Source organism: Paramisgurnus dabryanus, chromosome 19, assembly GCF_030506205.2.
Source record: "Paramisgurnus dabryanus chromosome 19, PD_genome_1.1, whole genome shotgun sequence".
In the NCBI taxonomy this organism is placed as follows: domain Eukaryota; kingdom Metazoa; phylum Chordata; class Actinopteri; order Cypriniformes; family Cobitidae; genus Paramisgurnus; species Paramisgurnus dabryanus.
In genome coordinates, this window is record NC_133355.1 from 6,918,191 (window position 1) to 6,931,840 (window position 13,650).

Below are 13,650 nucleotides of genomic sequence, written 5' to 3' on the forward strand. Positions count from 1 at the left end.
CCGACATTTCTGACACACCCACCAAACAAGAGAAAACGCTTCTAAAACCTGTTGCATTCCGTTGCACACCGTTTCCAGGAAACATGACGTTCAACCCGGAAACCGTAGCAAAACGTTGTGCACCGGTGTGAGATTGAACGTGCCCCTGGTGTGTTCGAGATCATCCGGCGCTGCGCAGACCGATCGGCGAGGTTTGCCGCTTGCAGTCGAGGGAGGAACGGAAGACGGAGCCGTCAAGCCGGACACCTGCTGCTTGCCGTAGTGACGTGTGCGCCGTGTTTCCTTGTTTTTAATCGCAAATGAAGTGAATTAAAAGCTGAATTTGATAAAAACAAACCTTTTAATAAAAAGTTGTAACCAGAAACATTTTATATCGAATATTTTAATTGCTGCTTATACTGTATACCCGAAAATAACGGGAAACAAGCCTATATTATTAAAATACCAATAGAGTTTGTTATTTTCATTTTTATTTTAATACACGACACAATATAAAATATTTTAGCATATTAAAGTGTTTTTTCCTGTTTTAAAACATGAATTTATAACGTTTATTAGTGGACTAAAGGTTGGATTAAACTTGAAACTCACGTGATCATTGTCATCAATGAGGCGACCAATCACGTAAAGCTGTTACGTCATCACAACTCCGGGCAGCCGCTCTGGAGAAGCTGCACCGGCTGAGCTAGCCGGCTACTCTCGAAACACTCTCGCGGTACTTAAAAACCATATGACACAGTCACGTGCCTGCAGCGCCAGCTGAAGGCGGACAAAAATACTAACCGGAATGCACTGCTTCAAGTCAGCCGCCGATCGGTCTGCGCAGCGCCGCATGAAGTCGAACACACCTACTGGTTCATTTCTCTAGTGAATCACACGACTGCTTTGACAGCCCAATCCGGCGTTGACAGGTTTGAAACTTGGCGGCTTTATTTTTCACGCAAGTGAAGCCAAACCATAGAAAAGCTTTCTAAACAATTTTGTGTACTCCAGCATCATCTGTTTCATGCGAGAGAATATTCTCAAAAGCTGGTGAATTTGTAAAAAAAAAAAATCGCCCACATCACCAAATGTATAGCCTAACGTTAGCCTATATTATAAAATTATTAAAAATATAAACATGTATTATAATTAATATAAAATTATATTTCTGAATAAAAACCACAACATTTAATGAATACCCTCCACATTATCCAAGCCCTGTCCAGTTGCCCTTTGCCACATTATAAATACATTTTTAAATGCATAAATGCCCAGTTAGTAAGTTGTAGAGTGCTGTATCCTACAGCTAAATATTCACACACAAACACATCTCAGGCTCAATGTTTTATTGAGGGTTTGAAACATGAACACAATGTCAAAGCTCTGACAGCCAAAATGGGGCGGGTACATTAGCCTACTCGCATTGTCAGCTTTGTTGCATTACATTTACTTCACCAGCAGATGGTGGTGTGCATTTTCTGTTTGAATGAAGCTTCGAGTAATGAACCATTTTCGAAACGCTTCATTTGGCCATCACTAGTTAGCGCTATTAATAACGGAAATTTTAACATGCAAACCTAACTGTACTCACTTTAATGACGCACATGAACACACCGCGTAACAATCTGGTGCTATTGTCTCCACAACAACATGATTCATGCCTCACACAGCGAGACACTTGTACAAAGCTTGCGCTCTTCCGCCATTGCTTTGAGTGAGCGATTCTCGCTGTCATAATAAAAGTCCTCCTCCGTCTGGGTCTTTTGCACAATAGCTGTGTCCCATTTCAAGGGCTGCAACCTTATGAGCATTCGACCTTAAAAGCTGAGCACTCGGTCTTTCAAGGTGGAAACCTCAGAAGTTTGCGAAGAGAACTGAAATGAGACGGTCTAACCTTCGGAGGACCCATAATTAGCGTCACCTGCTGCACGCGCCCACCTGCACGTTTCTGACTTATTAAAATAAATATGACATCAGAAAAATCATTAATTTATTTTAGAAATATGACACGCTGATGTATATTAAACTATTCAATAGTATGCCAAATTAATCAACCTTATAAATATACGCAACATAAAAAGAATATTATTAACACAAAACATAACTTATAATACTAAAACAGTGACAAGAAAAAATTATTTCTGATAAATACACTTCTATTTAATTAAGGTTTTAATTGTTTATTTTAGAATATCCACCCATTATATTCAGTCGTTGCAGACGCGCAATTACTCTTGGGATATCCTCGGCTGTTAAGGATCCATTCATTCTATCCTTAACAGCGCGGAGAAATGAGGACGCATTTTGAGGCTTCATTCTAAGCATCCTTTGAATTGGGACGGCCTTACTGGCCTTTAGTCGCGCTGCTGTGACGCAATCGGTCTTAAAATACGTCCTTAGAAGGTCGCAGCCTTTGAATTGGGACACAGCCAGCGTTTCTAGAAAAGAATCTGTGATTGGTTGAAGGGAGATCGTGCCACGATTGGTCAGCACAATGTGCTTGTTGTCTGATTGGCTGGAGTAGACGGTGGGCGGAGTCCACCTATTTGTGGATTCTTGTGCACGTCTTGACGTTAGAAATGTTTCAAATCCACAAATGCACAGAACGCGATCCACAAATGAGTGCAGCAATTCACAAATGCACAGAAAGCGATCCACAAATGTGTGCAGCGATTCACAAATGCACAGAAAGCGATCCACAAATGCGCAGGAAGCCATTCACATATAAATAAAATAAAAATATATATATTTATAAAAAAAATTTCATTTGCAAATCCCATTTTATTTATTTGTGAATTTCCTTCCTTTTTATGAAATGTCTAACATATATTTATGGTTCGCTTATTGTGCATTTGTGGATTTAAAAAATATTTATGAAACTCTCTATATTTATTTGTGGATCATAGTATATTTATTCAGAAATACGAAACAAATCTGACCCCATACTGGAATATTGAAACAAAATGTGTATAAAAAGAAGAACAGAGTTTGTGTTCTTTCAGTCCGCTCAATTTCAGTAGGTGTTTAGATAAGAGAGATTTTCCGCCACCTACTGGCGGTGTTAGTTTCATAGTTAAAAAGTATACGTTTTTCCCAATCTTTTTATATTTCTACATTTAAATTTTTACATTAAAGACATTAATCTCTTAACATATTTTTTATACAATTATAATATGCTGTGTAAATCCGCATGCCATATCTAAACAGCCTGTGTCAATCCAAAAATTGATTTTATTGATACCTTTTATTTGGTCATAATAGCCATACACAGTGTCTTTGAATTCTGATAGAATTTGTTGACCAAATTTAAGAATCTGACATAAGAGGACAGATAGCTATGACAATTTAAAAATATAAATAGTTTTGTCTTGACTTTATAAGAGTTTTAATCTTCTCTTAACCGACTGAGCACATTCTGAATGATATTGCATTATGACGATGTACTAGCCTACCACTAAACTTTGACTAAAGGCATGTTGCATATTACTTGTTCTAGTAACCATATTTAAATACTAAAATTTTTGTGTAATTTGTGCTACTCCATCATAATGTTTGTAGTGTAAGTATGGCCCAAGCCTAAACTTAAGCCCCCAGCCTCCATAGTCCTGCCCCCTAAATCGTGTGTGCATACAGTCCATAAATAACAAAGAGACATTATAAAAACTATATTATTCATAAGAATTTAAGTAAATAAAAAAAATCTAAAACAAAGAATAAATGTATAATTTAAATTTAACAACTATGCATGAACATTACATTTAGGGTATTTTAATATTTTTTTTTCAATCAGTGAAGCCAAATAATTGGGTGACAAATAGCATGCATATATCGACAATAATTTTACAGGGTAACAAATACATTGTTGGAAAAACTTTTATTTTGAAAAACAATGAACCCATATCCTGCCAATCAGATTTAGCACCACCCACTGGACACAATCGAAATATCAAGTGGTTTTTCTGATTTCCGTGCACGAACGGAAACCCAAAAATCGAGTCATAATTTCGTTTTTTCGTTTTTCTAAAAAAACGAAATAACGAAAAAAGGAGTTGTTTTCTCGTTTTTTCGTTTTCATATGTGAAACGAAAAACAAATGAACGAATGATACCCGGACGGGGATCTCTGGATAATCCGTAATTCGTTTGTAATAAAACGAAAATACCGCTTTTCTGTTTTTTGTTTCAAAACGAAAAACCAAATAACCGTTTTTGGTGTCAGAATCAAAAAAACGAAAAACCAAATAAAAACGTCCCGTTTTTCGTTATTTGGCGATCATTTTATCGTTATTCCTTTTTGAACAAAAAATGAAGAGTGTCTTTGAACTTCAGTCAATTCGTTTTTCGTTTATTGCAAGTGGTGCCCGCTGCAGCGCCAAATGGGCGGAGCTGGAGCTCTAGCGAGGCGGGGCACCCTCGCTGGATCTAGTGGGCGTGGCAGCATCAAGTGCGCAGGCGCAGATAGAGTTTGTTTAAACTTCATGTACAGCCTGTATCAAGTACTCCGGAGTATTGCACGGTAATTTAAAGATAAACTGAGCTTTAATATGTATATTAAATCTTAATCTTACAATTATCGCTGTCTCGACGTGATTTTCGGGAGTATGTTGAGTTTCGCGTTAAACACTCGATGTGCTAACATTCTCCCGTCCACCACAAGTGGCACGTAGTGTTTTTATTGTAGTTTTTATTTTTTTATTTAAATATTTGTTGAACCTGCACAGGTGCACCAGACAATACTTTTGCGAGGACAGGATCTTCTGCTCTCTATATCACGGTGCCTACTGTAAATAAGCATTTACACGAGCTCTGAAATCATGCAGTTCAACAAAAAGGTATGTGTGTGTGAATTAAATATTTTAATTATACTGTGTGTGATAAACATCATGTTTGTTGAACCTTTCTGTTTGTGCATGTCATAGTAATTTCTTTCTTGCATTTAAAACTAAAAACATATTGTTCATTTAATATTTTCTTGTGTTGTGAAACCTTTGGGATGTCTGAATTTAAACTACTTTATTTCAGTTGTTATAATAGTTTTTCTGCGTTACATTACTTATGACAAGTTAAAAACATGTATAGAAATACTCTTTATGTTGTGCTCTTGAGCAAGGTGATTCATCACAAAAGCTGTTTATATGCAATGCACTGTACAAAACATGTAAACAAGACAATGATGCTAATTTATGCTTTCTATGTTTTAGATTTTATCATCAAGCATGGTCTCAAGTGCAGACGATCCCACACTTTCACTGCTGTTACTGTACATCAACATTTTAAAATGTGTAAAAATCCAGCCTCTGGACAACCTTCCATTGGCTGCAACACCACCTTCATCCCCAGCATCAGCATCCCCACCTTTATTTCCCCTCGACATTGGAACATGTCTGTACTGATTTTGAGGTACAGCTTTTTAACTTCTTGCTGCTTGTAAACTTGTTTAAATATCTTTAGTGGAGTATTAAGAAAGAACAAAGTACACAGTTGTCACAAATAACCCACTGAGGGTCAGTTAAGTAAACCAAGTACACATTTTTAACAAAACCGTAAACAAACAGAAAGACTTAACTTAAAAAAAAACAATCCCTAGATGTGACCGCTATTTACTGTATTAATTGTATATCTAATTGTATTGTCTATAATTAACAGCGTGCCCCTCTACAGCTAGGAGGAATTGATTGTGGGGTATTTATGTTGATGGTAAGGGGTCTTTTATTTGCTGTACACCTGTCTCTGTGTACTAAACACAGCATGTGTTAATATTGTTTTGTTTTTTCTATGCACTCTATGTTATGACTGTGAGAAAACATAAAAAAGAACTATTAAGATTTTCGATTGCTATCTTTTGCCAGTCTGACACACCAATAATCATAAAGTGGTGGTGCTCAGTTAATTTAGACATTTCCTCTGACAAAGTATGATATTAATAACTATACTTCTGATAAAACCTCCATTATGTGCATTTCCAGTATGCAGACAATATATATAAATAAAGCAATGCATGCCTAAAAACATTCTAATGTTTGTCTCTTCTTACAGTCAAGTCCCACAACTACTCACCCAGAAAGTAACATATGCAGATAACATGAAATTCACTCCACCTGAGTCAGATGTCATGGAGATCATCCAGACAACAGAAGTAGATGTATGTAGCGGGAATGTTTATGTACTGATTGACTTGTTTAACTTGTTAATGTGTGTATTAACCTTTCCTGTTTCATGAATTTGTTTATGAGCAGCACATCATTATTAATTATATTATTATTGGAATTCTTATATAGCACATAGGACTCAGCGGTGATGAGAAACATTCAGCTGACCTGTGAGTGGGTAAAGGAGATCACTTGCTGTGAAGATGAGCTGGAAAAGATCTAAAGGATGATGCCCAGTTGGCTATAACAATGTTGGACTTGTTTATAAACACCGTGTTTTATGAGGGTGAAAGGAATGAAGAAGAAATGTCGACTCCCTTCCCTTTTATATTTTAGAGAAGAGCAGGAGATATATGAGACAAAAGAGTTATTCGTGGGTTTTGTTTACACAAAAAAACCCTGTCTTGTGAATCTACTAGTGGGGATAGACTAATGTAAACATTTATTTTTTTGATTGGTTTTGTAAAATACCATTAAACGTTTGTGTGAACTGTAAAGTGATGTGTTCTTGAAATAAATGTATAATATTTATTATTGTATCTTATTATACCATTAAAGTGTTCTTGAAATATTCATGATATTATTTTATATCTTCTTATTATAACATTTTATATAGATTTCTTTTATGTTAGATGCATATTTTGCTAAATTTGGGTTAATAGAAACCAATAAATCCACTTGTAGGACAGTGGAGTATAACACTTGTACACCTGAGTATGTGACTATTAAATTACATTAATCTTCTACAAAAATGTAGTTGAATCGAATGCTTCACTAATGTCAAAGCACATCGTATGTCCTCTACTATGAGAAGTCACATGGTTGGTTTTAGACTACTTGTCTGCTTATTCGTTAAAAATAGCATAATGCATAGCCTATCACATAAAGGTTTAATCTTTTCAAAGTTACAGTCAATATTCCATTTAAATTTGCAATATCATTTTTACACCATATGCTTTCACATTTACATACAATAAGGGCAGATTAGGTAACCTAGTCTTATTTATTATTATTATTATATGTATTTATTTATTGAATTAATCAGATGATTTCGTAATACAACAAGGTTGTATTAAACATTAGTAAATGCATTAACATGAAAAATAATTAACAATATAGCTTTTCAGCAAGTATTAATTCTTGTTAATGTTAGTTAATGTCAATACAGTTATTTAGTTCATGCATTAACTAATGTTAACAGTTACAACGCTTGATAAATGTATTAGTAAATGCTGAAATTAACATGAACTAAGTTTCATAAATGCTGTAGAAGTATTGTTATTTGATAGTTCATGTTAGCTAATGCATTAACTAATCTAAACAAATACAATCTTGTTGTAAAGTGTTATCGATCATTTAGATTAGTTCACAACCCACACGTTGCGGTGGACACAAATAAAGAGGGGTGCACAGATAGTAAGCTTTCACTGGCAAAGCAGCACACAACTCTTTCCTCCATAAAAGGGCCTTGTTGTCACTTTCAGATATTTACATCATGGTTTATGGTAAGCCACATTTCTGAATTGTGTTACTTCGTGGAATTGGATGATGTCAAATGATGTCTTTAAATACAAATGTACAACAGTACAGTGAAGCAGGGCTCTGCATTGCAACTCTTTCACTTGCATATATGCCCTTAAATGATTTACAAGCATAGTGGATGAGTGAAGACTAAAACCTTCTGTTTGTGTTATAATGTTAAGGTTATATTATACTTTTATACATTTATACGAGTTCCTGTGGCTTACCATAAACCATGATGTAAATATCTGAAAGTGACAACAAGGCCATTAATGCATTTACTAATGTTTAATACAACCTTGTTGTATTACGAAATCATCTGATTAATTCAATAAATAAATACATATAATAATAATAATAAATAAGACTAGGTTACCTAATCTGCCCTTATTGTATGTAAATGTGAAAGCATATGGTGTAAAAATGATATTGCAAATTTAAATGGAATATTGACTGTAACTTTGAAAAGATTAAACCTTTATGTGATAGGCTATGCATTATGCTATTTTTAACGAATAAGCAGACAAGTAGTCTAAAACCAACCATGTGACTTCTCATAGTAGAGGACATACGATGTGCTTTGACATTAGTGAAGCATTCGATTCAACTACATTTTTGTAGAAGATTAATGTAATTTAATAGTCACATACTCAGGTGTACAAGTGTTATACTCCACTGTCCTACAAGTGGATTTATTGGTTTCTATTAACCCAAATTTAGCAAAATATGCATCTAACATAAAAGAAATCTATATAAAATGTTATAATAAGAAGATATAAAATAATATCATGAATATTTCAAGAACACTTTAATGGTATAATAAGATACAATAATAAATATTATACATTTATTTCAAGAACACATCACTTTACAGTTCACACAAACGTTTAATGGTATTTTACAAAACCAATCAAAAAAATAAATGTTTACATTAGTCTATCCCCACTAGTAGATTCACAAGACAGGGTTTTTTTGTGTAAACAAAACCCACGAATAACTCTTTTGTCTCATATATCTCCTGCTCTTCTCTAAAATATAAAAGGGAAGGGAGTCGACATTTCTTCTTCATTCCTTTCACCCTCATAAAACACGGTGTTTATAAACAAGTCCAACATTGTTATAGCCAACTGGGCATCATCCTTTAGATCTTTTCCAGCTCATCTTCACAGCAAGTGATCTCCTTTACCCACTCACAGGTCAGCTGAATGTTTCTCATCACCGCTGAGTCCTATGTGCTATATAAGAATTCCAATAATAATATAATTAATAATGATGTGCTGCTCATAAACAAATTCATGAAACAGGAAAGGTTAATACACACATTAACAAGTTAAACAAGTCAATCAGTACATAAACATTCCCGCTACATACATCTACTTCTGTTGTCTGGATGATCTCCATGACATCTGACTCAGGTGGAGTGAATTTCATGTTATCTGCATATGTTACTTTCTGGGTGAGTAGTTGTGGGACTTGACTGTAAGAAGAGACAAACATTAGAATGTTTTTAGGCATGCATTGCTTTATTTATATATATTGTCTGCATACTGGAAATGCACATAATGGAGGTTTTATCAGAAGTATAGTTATTAATATCATACTTTGTCAGAGGAAATGTCTAAATTAACTGAGCACCACCACTTTATGATTATTGGTGTGTCAGACTGGCAAAAGATAGCAATCGAAAATCTTAATAGTTCTTTTTTATGTTTTCTCACAGTCATAACATAGAGTGCATAGAAAAAACAAAACAATATTAACACATGCTGTGTTTAGTACACAGAGACAGGTGTACAGCAAATAAAAGACCCCTTACCATCAACATAAATACCCCACAATCAATTCCTCCTAGCTGTAGAGGGGCACGCTGTTAATTATAGACAATACAATTAGATATACAATTAATACAGTAAATAGCGGTCACATCTAGGGATTGTTTTTTTTAAGTTAAGTCTTTCTGTTTGTTTACGGTTTTGTTAAAAATGTGTACTTGGTTTACTTAACTGACCCTCAGTGGGTTATTTGTGACAACTGTGTACTTTGTTCTTTCTTAATACTCCACTAAAGATATTTAAACAAGTTTACAAGCAGCAAGAAGTTAAAAAGCTGTACCTCAAAATCAGTACAGACATGTTCCAATGTCGAGGGGAAATAAAGGTGGGGATGCTGATGCTGGGGATGAAGGTGGTGTTGCAGCCAATGGAAGGTTGTCCAGAGGCTGGATTTTTACACATTTTAAAATGTTGATGTACAGTAACAGCAGTGAAAGTGTGGGATCGTCTGCACTTGAGACCATGCTTGATGATAAAATCTAAAACATAGAAAGCATAAATTAGCATCATTGTCTTGTTTACATGTTTTGTACAGTGCATTGCATATAAACAGCTTTTGTGATGAATCACCTTGCTCAAGAGCACAACATAAAGAGTATTTCTATACATGTTTTTAACTTGTCATAAGTAATGTAACGCAGAAAAACTATTATAACAACTGAAATAAAGTAGTTTAAATTCAGACATCCCAAAGGTTTCACAACACAAGAAAATATTAAATGAACAATATGTTTTTAGTTTTAAATGCAAGAAAGAAATTACTATGACATGCACAAACAGAAAGGTTCAACAAACATGATGTTTATCACACACAGTATAATTAAAATATTTAATTCACACACACATACCTTTTTGTTGAACTGCATGATTTCAGAGCTCGTGTAAATGCTTATTTACAGTAGGCACCGTGATATAGAGAGCAGAAGATCCTGTCCTCGCAAAAGTATTGTCTGGTGCACCTGTGCAGGTTCAACAAATATTTAAATAAAAAAATAAAAACTACAATAAAAACACTACGTGCCACTTGTGGTGGACGGGAGAATGTTAGCACATCGAGTGTTTAACGCGAAACTCAACATACTCCCGAAAATCACGTCGAGACAGCGATAATTGTAAGATTAAGATTTAATATACATATTAAAGCTCAGTTTATCTTTAAATTACCGTGCAATACTCCGGAGTACTTGATACAGGCTGTACATGAAGTTTAAACAAACTCTATCTGCGCCTGCGCACTTGATGCTGCCACGCCCACTAGATCCAGCGAGGGTGCCCCGCCTCGCTAGAGCTCCAGCTCCGCCCATTTGGCGCTGCAGCGGGCACCACTTGCAATAAACGAAAAACGAATTGACTGAAGTTCAAAGACACTCTTCATTTTTTGTTCAAAAAGGAATAACGATAAAATGATCGCCAAATAACGAAAAACGGGACGTTTTTATTTGGTTTTTCGTTTTTTTGATTCTGACACCAAAAACGGTTATTTGGTTTTTCGTTTTGAAACAAAAAACAGAAAAGCGGTATTTTCGTTTTATAATTACAAACGAATTACGGATTATCCAGAGATCCCCTGACCCTTGAAGGGGTCTATTGTTTGGCGTGCATGTGGTTGCTCGTCGCTGGAAAGACAAAGTGTTGGTAGGTCTTCTTTTAAATGAAGGTATTTATGAGAGTTTGATGTGTTTATTGATTTATTTATTTTCTGCTACTAGTATAGTGTTGCTGTCCAGACTCTGCATTCAGTTATTACACTCTACTTGTAAATGCTGTCAGGCTGGCATTGGATGCTGCATGTGAGTTTATTCATTAAAATAAGTTGACTGATGGCATATAATTGGTTACATCTAGAACGGGATTTGGGTGTAACAATCCTTTTTCTTTGTTTAGTTAATTTTATATACGTGACGCGAATACTCAGAATAAGACTGGTTTCGTGTAATTGTGTTTTCTTTTCTTGTCCTAGTCTATTCTATGTGTGTGCATTTTAGATATTGTTGTCAGTTAATACTGATGGTGCAGGGTGAACACTGAAAGACCTATGTGCTGCATTGTATTGTGATAAACGCGAGGCTGCAGCAACTCTCTGTTGGGTCTGGTATGCAGTAAAAGAAATTGCAAAATGGTAGGTTTGTTTAACTGATTTGTATAATATTGGGATTTTAATGATTATAATAAATTAATGTTTTTAGATGGGTTTAAGATATATTGTATTGTTTTATTTAGAGATTGGATTAATGCCTTTATTTGGAATCAGGTAGTGGTGCTGTGTAACATCGGTTGATGTCTTATTTGTGTATTTAATTCCATATATTGTCTCTCTTTGTAGAGTGCCATGTGCTTGTGGTCCTGTTGATCACTGTTTTCCCTACCTTTATTTCTTTTGTATAGTTTATTTGGTTTATTGGATTTGAAGCTGATTATTTACTTTCTGTTTGTTTGATTTATTTTCTATCGGCCCATGATTACTTTGTCTCCTTAAGGACTTATAGTGTTTCTAACATCAGTAGGACAGTATTACACCAGGTTGCATACTATTTATGACTATCAGAGGGGGGTTACTCACTATTAATTTTACAAGTGTGGTGTGTATTGTGTGGGTTTCTCTTGTTTTGCACTTTGGTTTATCTGATTTATTTCTTTTATTTCTTTTTTTTTGAAGCGTATTGTGAAGTGGCTAACCCCTCGCTAGAAATAACTGCTGTGCATGTATGCTGGTTTAAGTCCTGAATACAATTAAGTCAAGAGAGAAAACCATCTAATAAATGAATGAATTTAATGCAATATTGGTCTGAGTGTATTCATTTATTTGGATAACTGTGCAGGAAGCCCTTTGTGGGATCTCCTACCCATGTAAATTGGAGTGGCGTAGTCACTGACAGTTAGTCACCTATTTGGCTCTGTCACATTTGGCGTAGTGTTGGCAGGATTAACTTAAAGGCCGTATTGCTATAAAGACATTAATAAATTTAGTCTGGGCCGTATTTTTTTGTGTATTTTTTTGTGTATTTGTATAAGGTGGGAAAACAGTGGTCATCGATTCCTGTCATGAATCATCGTGGTCAAGCCTGAAGACGACTGTTTTGCATTTTTTTTTGTGTGTGGTGATTTGTGTTTTTTTTTGTTTGTTATTTGTCTTTTTTTTCTCTTTTGTAGTAGTAGGATGGCAGACGAGGATATGGCAGCTCAGCTTAGGGCGCTTACTGAGATGGTACAACAGCTCCAGGTAGAGAATGCAAAGCTCAAAGCAGAGGTAAGCCAGAGTGTGCCCCCTGAGCCTGCAGGCCTTCTCCCTAGAGAACAAAATCTCCCTCCTGCTAGTGATAGTGCAGTAGGTGCTGCTGCAGCAAGTCCTGCAGGAGCAATAGAGCGTTATGTTTATGTTCCACGCAGTGGTGTAGTGTAGATTTTTGTAGTGAGTATACTGTGATTTTCCCTCTCACCCTTATGCTTACTCGTCCTAGCGCGACACCTCATAAGCACCACCACACTCACAGATGCATACAGTATAGATATTCATGTAACTAAGAGCATTCTGAAAGTGTACTCATAAACACATAAACTGAATGTGTTATCAACATGTCAGTTTATTATAAGAAAAAAAGACTTTAACAGCCAAGGGGTCAGCTGGGGAAACTGGACTGATTTTTAGACTGGTTTAGTGTTAATCAACATCTAACTCAGGGACAAAAGTTATTTAACTGTTAATTAAAATTAAATAAATCTTCAATCTGTGGCTAACATATGCATTAAAGGAGAAAAAATATTCAATTCTTTCAATAGCTATTATCTGACAACTATTGATAACATTACCATGTGTAATTTAATGGTGTAAATGTTTTTAATGAATACACATTTAAGATGACCATGAATTAACTCTAATTTGCATAGTCATTGATATAAAAGCTTATTTTTGCATATAATATAAGCATTGTCTAAAAATGAAAATAGGCTTATACATAATTATTATTACAAGACCATCATGTAGCCTAATATTAGACACCCAAACCAAACAGAAGTTTAAGATCATATACATTTTGAACGTAGATATATAAATGAACACAGAGAATGGAAGTTTAACACTGTGAAGCACAAGCAAACATGCAGAGGAACTGAATTGCAGTTAAAAACCATCAGGATATTATCAAGGGCTTATTTTATTGCATTTGGAGC

At 35.1% G+C, this 13,650-nt stretch overlaps 2 long non-coding RNA genes across 4 annotated transcripts; one reads left to right on the top strand and one right to left on the bottom strand.

The window, feature by feature from the left end:
* The first annotated feature begins 4,362 nt into the window (after positions 1–4,362).
* On the top strand, positions 4,363–6,837 carry LOC135776132 (uncharacterized). Of its 2 annotated transcripts, XR_010544062.2 has the most exons (6): positions 4,363–4,497; positions 4,703–4,813; positions 5,183–5,381; positions 5,628–5,678; positions 6,018–6,123; positions 6,260–6,837. It is a non-coding gene; the product is annotated as an uncharacterized lncRNA (long non-coding RNA). The 2 variants fall into 2 exon arrangements; XR_010544067.2 differs by lacking the exon at positions 5,628–5,678 and having other exon boundaries at positions 4,364–4,497; positions 6,260–6,836.
* Positions 6,838–8,307: 1,470 nt separating this feature from the next.
* LOC135776146 (uncharacterized) lies at positions 8,308–11,077 on the bottom strand. 2 transcript variants are annotated; one of them, XR_010544076.2, is made up of 6 exons: positions 10,648–11,077; positions 10,332–10,442; positions 9,764–9,962; positions 9,468–9,518; positions 9,023–9,128; positions 8,308–8,886 (listed from the first exon to the last, which is right to left on the bottom strand). It is a non-coding gene; the product is annotated as an uncharacterized lncRNA (long non-coding RNA). The 2 variants fall into 2 exon arrangements; XR_010544079.2 differs by lacking the exon at positions 9,468–9,518 and having other exon boundaries at positions 8,309–8,886; positions 10,648–11,076.
* Between the last annotated feature and the right edge of the window lie 2,573 nt (positions 11,078–13,650).